An 8,489-nucleotide genomic window follows, 5' to 3' on the forward strand; every position below is an offset into this window, starting at 1 on the left:
GGTGCTCGGGGGGCGGCTCAGCGGAGGGGGGGCGAGCCGGTGCGGCTGTCTTCGGCAGCGGCTCTTGGAACGTTGCTGTACCTCAACGTTCCACGATCGAACGTCTCGACAGCTGAGCGTTCCACCATCGAACGCAGCTGAGATCGCCTGCGGCTGGCCCGAGCGTGCTACAGGGAGAGCACTGACTGAGGAGGACGGCAACAGCCGCAGCGGAGCCACCTCTCTCTCGTAAGCATTTTCCAGGGCTTCGCTTCAGTTTCTTCTTTGGAACGTTGCTGTACCTCAACGTTCCACGATCGAACGTCTCGACAGCTGAGCGTTCCACCATCGAACGCAGCTGAGATCGCCTGCGGCTGGCCCGAGCGTGCTACAGGGAGAGCACTGACTGAGGAGGACGGCAACAGCCGCAGCGGAGCCACCTCTCTCTCGTAAGCATTTTCCAGGGCTTCGCTTCAGTTTCTTCTGCCTTCTCTATGCGGATGAAGGTGAAAGGCTGCGCGGCAACCTCCGGCGGAGCCATACGGGGAGATAGCTCCGGATCTCGGGGGGACCCGCATTAGTGACAGCGGGGAAAGGAGCAGAAGAGGTTTTGCTCCTGGGGGAGGGAAGGATCGGCATGTAGCTGGAGGCTGGATTTATTCCTGCAACTTTTCCGTGCCTGCGGAGCGTGTCCTCAGCACCGGGGTGGGGGGAATTACAGTAAACTGCTGTCCGGGAACCCCGGGGAAGCACGTAGGACTGAGTGAGGGGCCGGGAGGAGAGAGCTTGACCGGCTGTCTGCTCTTCTCTTGGGCTCCAGCCTGCTGCTGGTGATACGTCAGGCGAGAGGGGAGCCCCGACCCAGCTGTGCCAGGAGGGGGAGCCTGACTCCTAGCTCCGGGAGGCCTAGGAAGCCTCAAGATCAGAGGTGGTGGGGTCCTTCACCTGCCTTCTCTGCAGCGGTTTGTGGAAGAGATCCTACAGCTGCCACCCAAGGAAATGAGTTTGGGGGGTGGGAGGGGTGTTTTACAATTTGCCTCCATTCAGTTCAGACCCCATGGGCATGGCAAGCTGTGCAGGTGCTACCACGTTTTGCAGAAGGCAGACTTCTCAGGTCCGAGCCACATGTGACCTAGCCGTGGTAAATCGCCGTGTACTGTGCTGGGGATTTGCTCCTCAAGGTGCTTTGGTGGTTGCTGTCCATTCCTGACCTGGTGGCAGGCTGCAGCACAGTAAATTGCCATCTCTTTCCTAAGATTAGACTGCAGGAAAGGGGCTTCCTCATCCCTTTCGGATGAGATGGCTGTTATGGTTGCTGATCATTTGAGGAAATGTTTTCATTTCTCTTCCTCATCCTTGCAACATTGCTTTTGCCTATGTCACATTGACTATGTCAGTAGTCACACCTCTCTGGGTGTTACTTGCTCTTCATAGCACCCTGGTTTATGGGCTGGGCTTGGTGAGAGTTGGCCTCAGTTTTTTGCCTTTTTCTCTAGTGCTCTATTCACTGCTCTGGATAAGGATCTGCAGCAGTACAGCCTGTTGCTATTTCTAATCTGCAGCACTGCTGATTCCAGGCAACCAAATCATGAACTGCAGCAGAATGTGAGATCCTCCAGCCTGGTGTGTGGGGTATACCTAGGACTTGCATTGTTTTATTAAGCCTTTTTTCACACACACAGGAATTGATGCTTAGATCAGTGGTCCAAATAGGCCTGTATCCCATCTGACTAGCCATTACCAGATGGTTCAGAAAAAGGTGCAAGAACATAGTTGGAAAGATGAATAAATAATCCTAACAATAACAATTCTGAATGCCAGTTTTTACAATAGTGTGTGATTCAGCTTGGAAACCCAAGGATTGGTTCTGGTGCTTCTCAGTAAACTGTAAGTCTTTTTCTCTGGGATCTTGAACTGTTGTGTTCCCTGTTTCGCTTAGACCTTTTCATCTTTGGCCGGGTGATACATAGTAAATCTGTTCCATATTAACTGTCCCTCTTTGGAAAAGGAAAAGCATGTAGTCCTTTAAGTAGGATAAAGCAAACCTTACAGGAAAGTTTTCAAATTGTACTGGTTTAATTAAAAGTAGTATTCTGCATTAATTTTAAAATTTTTGCTCAGTGGAATACACTCATGAGGTATCTGCATTTTGTTAGTGCCCTGCAAGGACAACAGTCATACAATCTAAAAATCGTCCAACCGGTCTTACATAATGCCATCATATAATGTTTCTCAGCAATACAATACAAGCACTATAACATCAGATGATCTATTGTAAAGAACAAACAATGACACTGAGCAGTTGCATATTTACTTCTTCGGTTGCACTGCCCAGGCTTTTTGACTACGAACTAAAGTTTTGAACTATCAGACAACATTAGTGTCTTTGACAGTCGATAAGTTGCAGCTTTTTCTAATTGATTTTATCTCCTGATAGACATCCTGCCTGCTGTTGTTTTCCTTCCTAAATGCTACTAGTAGCATCTCCTCCAGTATATATCTCTGCTGTAAAACTGAAATAGCAGTTCACAGTAGAACAGTTAATGTATGTGCAAGTAACATATAGCATTTATACTTGTTTAAATACACACATTTTTAACAGTTTATTTGGTTGCAATAGGGTCAATTAGAGCTTTGCTGTATTTTGACTAGTTTCAGTGGAAATCCTGTTGGCAGGGTATGCATCTTTTGTTTGGTTTATTTGTTTACAGGCAGCAAAAAGCATTGTGGTTGTGTTTGTGCCAGGGATAGTAAAAATCCCTTTCTTTACCAAGTAAGCCTTCTAGCTTAAACTACTGGATACAAACACCATTTTACTGAACAAAAAACCTGTGGCTTTTTCTCTACTTTTTTAATAAAAAAAAATACAGTACTACAGTACTGTAAATTACAATGAATATTCATAACTTTAAACAACTCTAAGAAAACAAGTTTTGAATTAAGCACTTCCAAATAGCAAACTTAGAAGCAAGAATGGAGGGGAATCTTCCCCTGGACAATAACTATTATAGTACTTATATAGCATCATAGAGGTGTGTGGTGTTTGTCAAAGAGACAGATCTCCTGTCCTGAAGAGTTTGCAGTTTAAATTGGGTGTTTTTTAAACACAATTAAATAAATAACTGTAATTAGTGCAAGCAGCTGATATGCACTTCATACTTATGAACACAGAAAAATTTAGATTGCACAGTTTCAGCTATCTTCCCCAATTCAACAGTTTGTGACAGCTCCTGTCTATACTGCAATAATTGTTGTGTTTAGGAAACTGCCCAAAATACTGTACATTAACTGTCCAACAAAATTGAAATATGCTCTCAGTACCAAGTTGTTTCTACCATATTCCCCATGTGTTCTATAGCACTGCTAACAGACATGGCTGTATAATGGTTAAGGAAAAGAAGCACTTCATACATAGCTTGATCCCATTTTCACAAGAAGACAAAATGACTTTCAGATGTTTCCAACAAACGTGTCATCTCCTGCAAGGTTAAGAGCACAGGGAAGCAAAGTAAATGGGATCAGAACCATTTGCATTTCTATTGCTGGTGAGGCCATACATCATAGAATCTGGAGTCTTAAGCCCAGGGAGTATTAGCAATGTTTTAACTAAATGAGATAGCACAAGCTTTCGTGAACTCCATCTTATTTTATACATTGTATGCTTGTCCTCTCACAGCATCTGATGAAGTGAGGTGAGTGATTTGAACACAAAAGGTGGTGAAGAGAGGAGGGGAGAAGAGGGCAGCAAATAATAAGAGAACCTATGGGGGAAAAAGGGGTCACAAACTAATCCAGGTAATGGGATAACAATCCATAGCCCCTGTTTAACCCATGCTTAACACAATCCAGTCTATGGATGATTTCTTGTTCTACAATTTCCTGTTCAGACTGGTTTTTAGAATTCTGTTGCCTGAGAACAGGAATCCTGAGGTCAGCAGTGGAGTATCCAGGGAGGTTAAAGTGTTCTGCCAGAAACCTCTGTTTTTCTGCAGCTGATGTCAGATCAGTGTTCATTCCTTCATGCACATAGAGATCACTCAGTGTAGACAGCAGAGGGGCACTGTAAACAGGTGATGGTATATATGACATTGGGGCCAGGAACAGAAGTTACACATCAACTGGTTTTAGTGATCAGAAACTGGTTTAACCCTGTAACAGAACAAAAGTCCAGTGCACATAAACCAGTTTTTAAGAGGCTGAAACTGATTTAAGATAAACCTGGTTGAATGTAGTATCAGACTTAAATGATTTAGGTCAAACTGGTTTATGAAATTTCTGTCCCAGACCCCTTCTTAGTTTAAGTTAAACCACAGTCCCACAGCTTCCCAGGATGCTATGCAGCCCTGGGCTGGGTTGTGCTATCTGCTCCAGACAGCAGGGTTGGCCCCGCCCCTCTACTCCCTAGTTGGAGCAGTGAGGGCTGGCTGACAAGGAGCCGGGAGTAGGAAACTAGCTGGGGACCATAGCTGGGTCTGCCTGGTGGGAGGGGGGCAGCCCCTGCCAGACTTTTCGCCGCTGGAGTGGTGAGGGTGGAGGCAGGTCTGGGGAGGCAATGGCCCCCCCCAGGCTAACCCCAGCTGGGGTCTGGGCGGGGCTTTAATCCCCCCTTCCCCAGCTCAGTGTGCTGGCCAACAGGAGAGGGTCCCAGACTGCTTGGACTTGTGTGACCAAAGGAAGTAGAGAAGTATATTTACATTATAAAGTAGAACCTGTAAAAGGTAGGAGACTGGAATACCTAAGCAGAGACAAAAGACACTGACTGCATGAGAGTGCTGCCGAAGGTGCTATAGGTGACAAGCATACTAATGTCAAGGCACGCAAGGGGAAGAAGGGGGGCAAGTGCGCCTATAAAAACCCAGGTAGAGATAAGGCCTGTGGGATCTCCACTCCAACACCTAAAGCCACCTGCTGATTCCCCAAGAAGGACTTGCTGAATCCATTCCCTTAGGAGAAAAAGTAGCAGAAGGGTCAAAAAACCCTACTGGCTAAGCAGGGAAGTTGCAGCCCTCCTACAGAAAAAGAAAGAGGTGTACAAATAATAGAAGCTTGGGACAGCCTCTAAGGAAGACTACTTAACAATGGCCCGCACTTGTAGAAAACAGATTAGGCAAGCTAAGGCAGAAACCGAACTAAAGCTACAAGAATCAAGGACAACAAGAAGTCCTTCTTTAGCCACATAGAAGTAAAAGGAAAACTAATGGGAGTGTGGGGCTGCTGCTCGGTGTCTCAGGAGACCTGGTCACTACCACTCAGGAAAAAATGGAACTCCTAAATGACTACTTTGCCTCGGTCTTTCACAAGACCAAGGGGAACAACACACCAGGTAGGGCACAGAACAAGCAGGGCGGGATTGACATCGTTCCCACCATTCCCATTGAACTGGTGTATGATCAATCAAAGAAATTAGACGTATATAAATCAGCGGGACCAGATGAACTCCACCCAAGAGTGCTGCAAGCATTGGCTGAAGTAATCGCAGAGCCCCTGGCAAAGGTCTTTCAAAAATCATGAGCCTCTGGAGAAATCCCAGAGGACTGGAAGAGGGCCAGTGTTGTGCCCATCTTTGAGAAGGGGAAGCGTGAAGACCCAGGGAACTACAGGCCATTTAGCTTAACTTGTATTCCAGGGAAAATATTAGAAACATTCATCAAAGAGGCTATATGTGACAAACTTGCAGAAGGTATGATACTGAATGATAGCCAGCATGGCTTTGTCGTGGGCAGGTCTTGTCTAACTAACCTCATTTCTTTCTATGATCAGGTGACTTGTCACCTGGACAAGAGAAAAGCAATTGACATCATATACCTCGACTTCCAGAAAGCCTTTGACCTGGTATCCCACGAGGTACTGATCAGAAAACTGGAGGATAGCGGGCTCATCTGTGGGACCGTCAAGTGGGTGCGAAACTGGTTATGGGGTAGGACACAGAGAGTCCAAATGAATGGATTGGTGTGGTCCTGGTGAGATGTGGGCAGTGGCATACCCCAGGGGTGGGTACTTAGCCCAGTGCCGTTCAATATCTTCATCAACGACCTGGATGAGGGGATGGGATGAAAAGTCCATTGGCCAAGTTCACGAACGACACCAAGATATGGGGTTGTGTGCACACACCCGCAGATAGGCTGCAGATACAAACAGACCTAGACAGGCTGGCATGTTGGGCAGAACATAACCAGATGAGGTTCAACGTAGAGAAATGTAAAGTGCTACATCTGGGAAGGAAAAAACCCCAGCATACCTAACGGCTGGGCATTGCTAACCTGACCAGCACTACAGATGAAAGGGATCTGGGGGTAACAATAGATCCCAGCATGAATATGAGCCAGCAATATGACACAGTAGCTGCTAGGGCCAATAAAACTCTGGCATGCATCAATCGATGCATCTCCAGTAAATCTAAAGAAGTGATTCACCCACTTTACTCAACATTGATGCGGCTGCAGCTGGAGTATTGCATCCAGTTCTTGGTGCCACACTTCAACAAGGACGTGCTAAAGTTTGAGAGGGTCCAGAGAAAGGCCAACCGCATGATCAGGGACTTGCATAGCAAGCCATATGAGGAGAGGCTGAGGGATCTCGGAATCCTCAGCCTAAAGAGAAGAAGGCTGAGAGGGGGCCTAATTGTGGCTCACCGCTATATCAGAGGCGTACATCAGGGGGCTCAGTGAACAACTGTTCACCAGGGCACCTTGGGGGAAAATTAGAAACAATAGCCACAAGCTCCTGGAAGATAGTTTCAGGCTGAACATTAGGAAAAACTTTTCTACAACTATGGTTTCCAGACTATGGAACAAGCTCCCCCCAGAGGTACTGCAATCATCTACCCTAGAGCTCTTCAAGAGAAGACTGGATGGTCACCTGGCTGGGGGCATCTTACCCCAGATCTCTTTCCTGCTCATGCAGGGGGCTGGACCCAATGATCCTTTGGGGTCCCTTCCAGCCCTATGATTCTGTGATTCTATTCTATGATTCTAATACCTGGCTTAAGGCGACACTGCCTTCAGAATTACATAAGACTTATGCAAGACTTTCTCTTGTCTTTTTGGTTTCTTACATTTCATTTTAAGTTAAACTAAGGTATATGTGCTCTCACTGTGTTTTACTGCACCATAACTTAGCTTAGGCGAAGATTTTTGTTGTTCTTTGTGTGCTTCAGAGAAAGCATTATTCTTATTCAAGCTTTTATGAATTCAATGCCACCGCCTGTTTCCCCACCCACCTTCTCCTCAGCCTGGCAGGGGCTGCCCTCTCCCTTGAGCGGGGAGCAGTGTGGGAGATAGAAGTCTGGCAGGTGTTGTCCCCCGACCCCACCCAGCCAGACCTGGGCTGGGGTCTCACGTGGGCCACAGTAGGTTTAAAGCACCCCTCCTCCAGGCCTCAGCTCCAGGGCTGGGGCCTGGGCATGCCTCTTCTACTCAAGCAGGGAGGGGAGAATAGCCTGGGAGCTTCAGTCTCTTCCCCTTGGCAGTGGCTGGCAGGCTGGGAGGCAAGCTGTAGCACCCCCCAGCTTCTGGCCTAAGCCACTGCAGGCATGTGGCTGCACTTCCTGCATTAAAAGTGAATGTCTGTTCACTTGCTTCTCAGTTTAATCTCTGCAGTTTAGACTCATCTGCAAAGACTGAATCGATTCATCTGCAGGCTTTTTGACTGTCTGTACTTAGCCTGGTAGAGTTGCAGGTGAATTAACCTTGAATATTACACTCCTTGTTATTCAGTCCAGTGATGATGTGGTCTATGGTGATGGGGCACAGCAGGCATTTGGGTCTATTGCAAGACCTGGTACGTCAGTGAGGATGGGACTTAGATTTGAGAGATGGCACTTGGGTTGAGGGGCTGTCTCTACATCAGGATACTTTGAGACACAACCCCTCCTTGAAAAGGATGACTAGGTTATTAATGATGTGTTCAAGCTGGGGGCTGTAGGTGACAACCAGAGGAATTCCATTGTCTGTGTCTCAGGGTTGGTATTGTAGCAAGTCGAAGGGTGGTCTGAATCTGGTTTGGTGATTTCAGTAGCTACAGTTTTGGGATTGCATTGTAATAGTAAGAATCCCTGTTCCACGTCTTCAAGATGTTTTTCCTAGTTGGTGGGATCAGAGCAGATCACATGGAACATTACTATGACATTAAAAGTCTGGTGTGTGAGATCTGGTTCTAACTATTCTATGGGATTCTTTGTTGCTGGGACAAAAAACATTTAAAACTTAGAGCCAATATGTGACTTTGTACATAAGCGTGCATGTGCATCATGCAGACACCTTTGGGTGAAATACTAATTTAATTTAGTTCTTTAAAACTGAAAAATCCTGCATTAGCTAGGATAATATATGTGGATAAGAAATTATAAGGGCATTCTAGAAATGCCATTACCAAAACAATGGGGATATGATCACTTCTCCCCGGTCATCATACTGTGATTTAATTAAATCAATCATATCCAAGTTGTAAAGCACCACAATGTGCATTGAACAGAAAGACTGAACTGAGAGGATACAAATTAAGCTTCTTTC

General features: G+C 46.3%; 1 protein-coding gene across 1 annotated transcript in view; it reads left to right on the top strand.

Annotated features, from left to right (window-relative positions):
- The first annotated feature begins 286 nt into the window (after positions 1–286).
- Positions 287–8,489, top strand: part of MFAP3L (microfibril associated protein 3 like) — a 50,071-nt gene continuing 41,868 nt past the window's right edge. The window contains exon 1 of the mRNA XM_025207126.1: positions 287–428. The gene's annotated coding sequence lies outside the window, so the exon portion shown is untranslated. The remainder of the gene's footprint in view (positions 429–8,489) is intronic.

This window comes from Alligator sinensis, unplaced genomic scaffold (assembly GCF_000455745.1).
Source record: "Alligator sinensis unplaced genomic scaffold, ASM45574v1 scaffold512_2, whole genome shotgun sequence".
Taxonomy (NCBI): domain Eukaryota; kingdom Metazoa; phylum Chordata; order Crocodylia; family Alligatoridae; genus Alligator; species Alligator sinensis.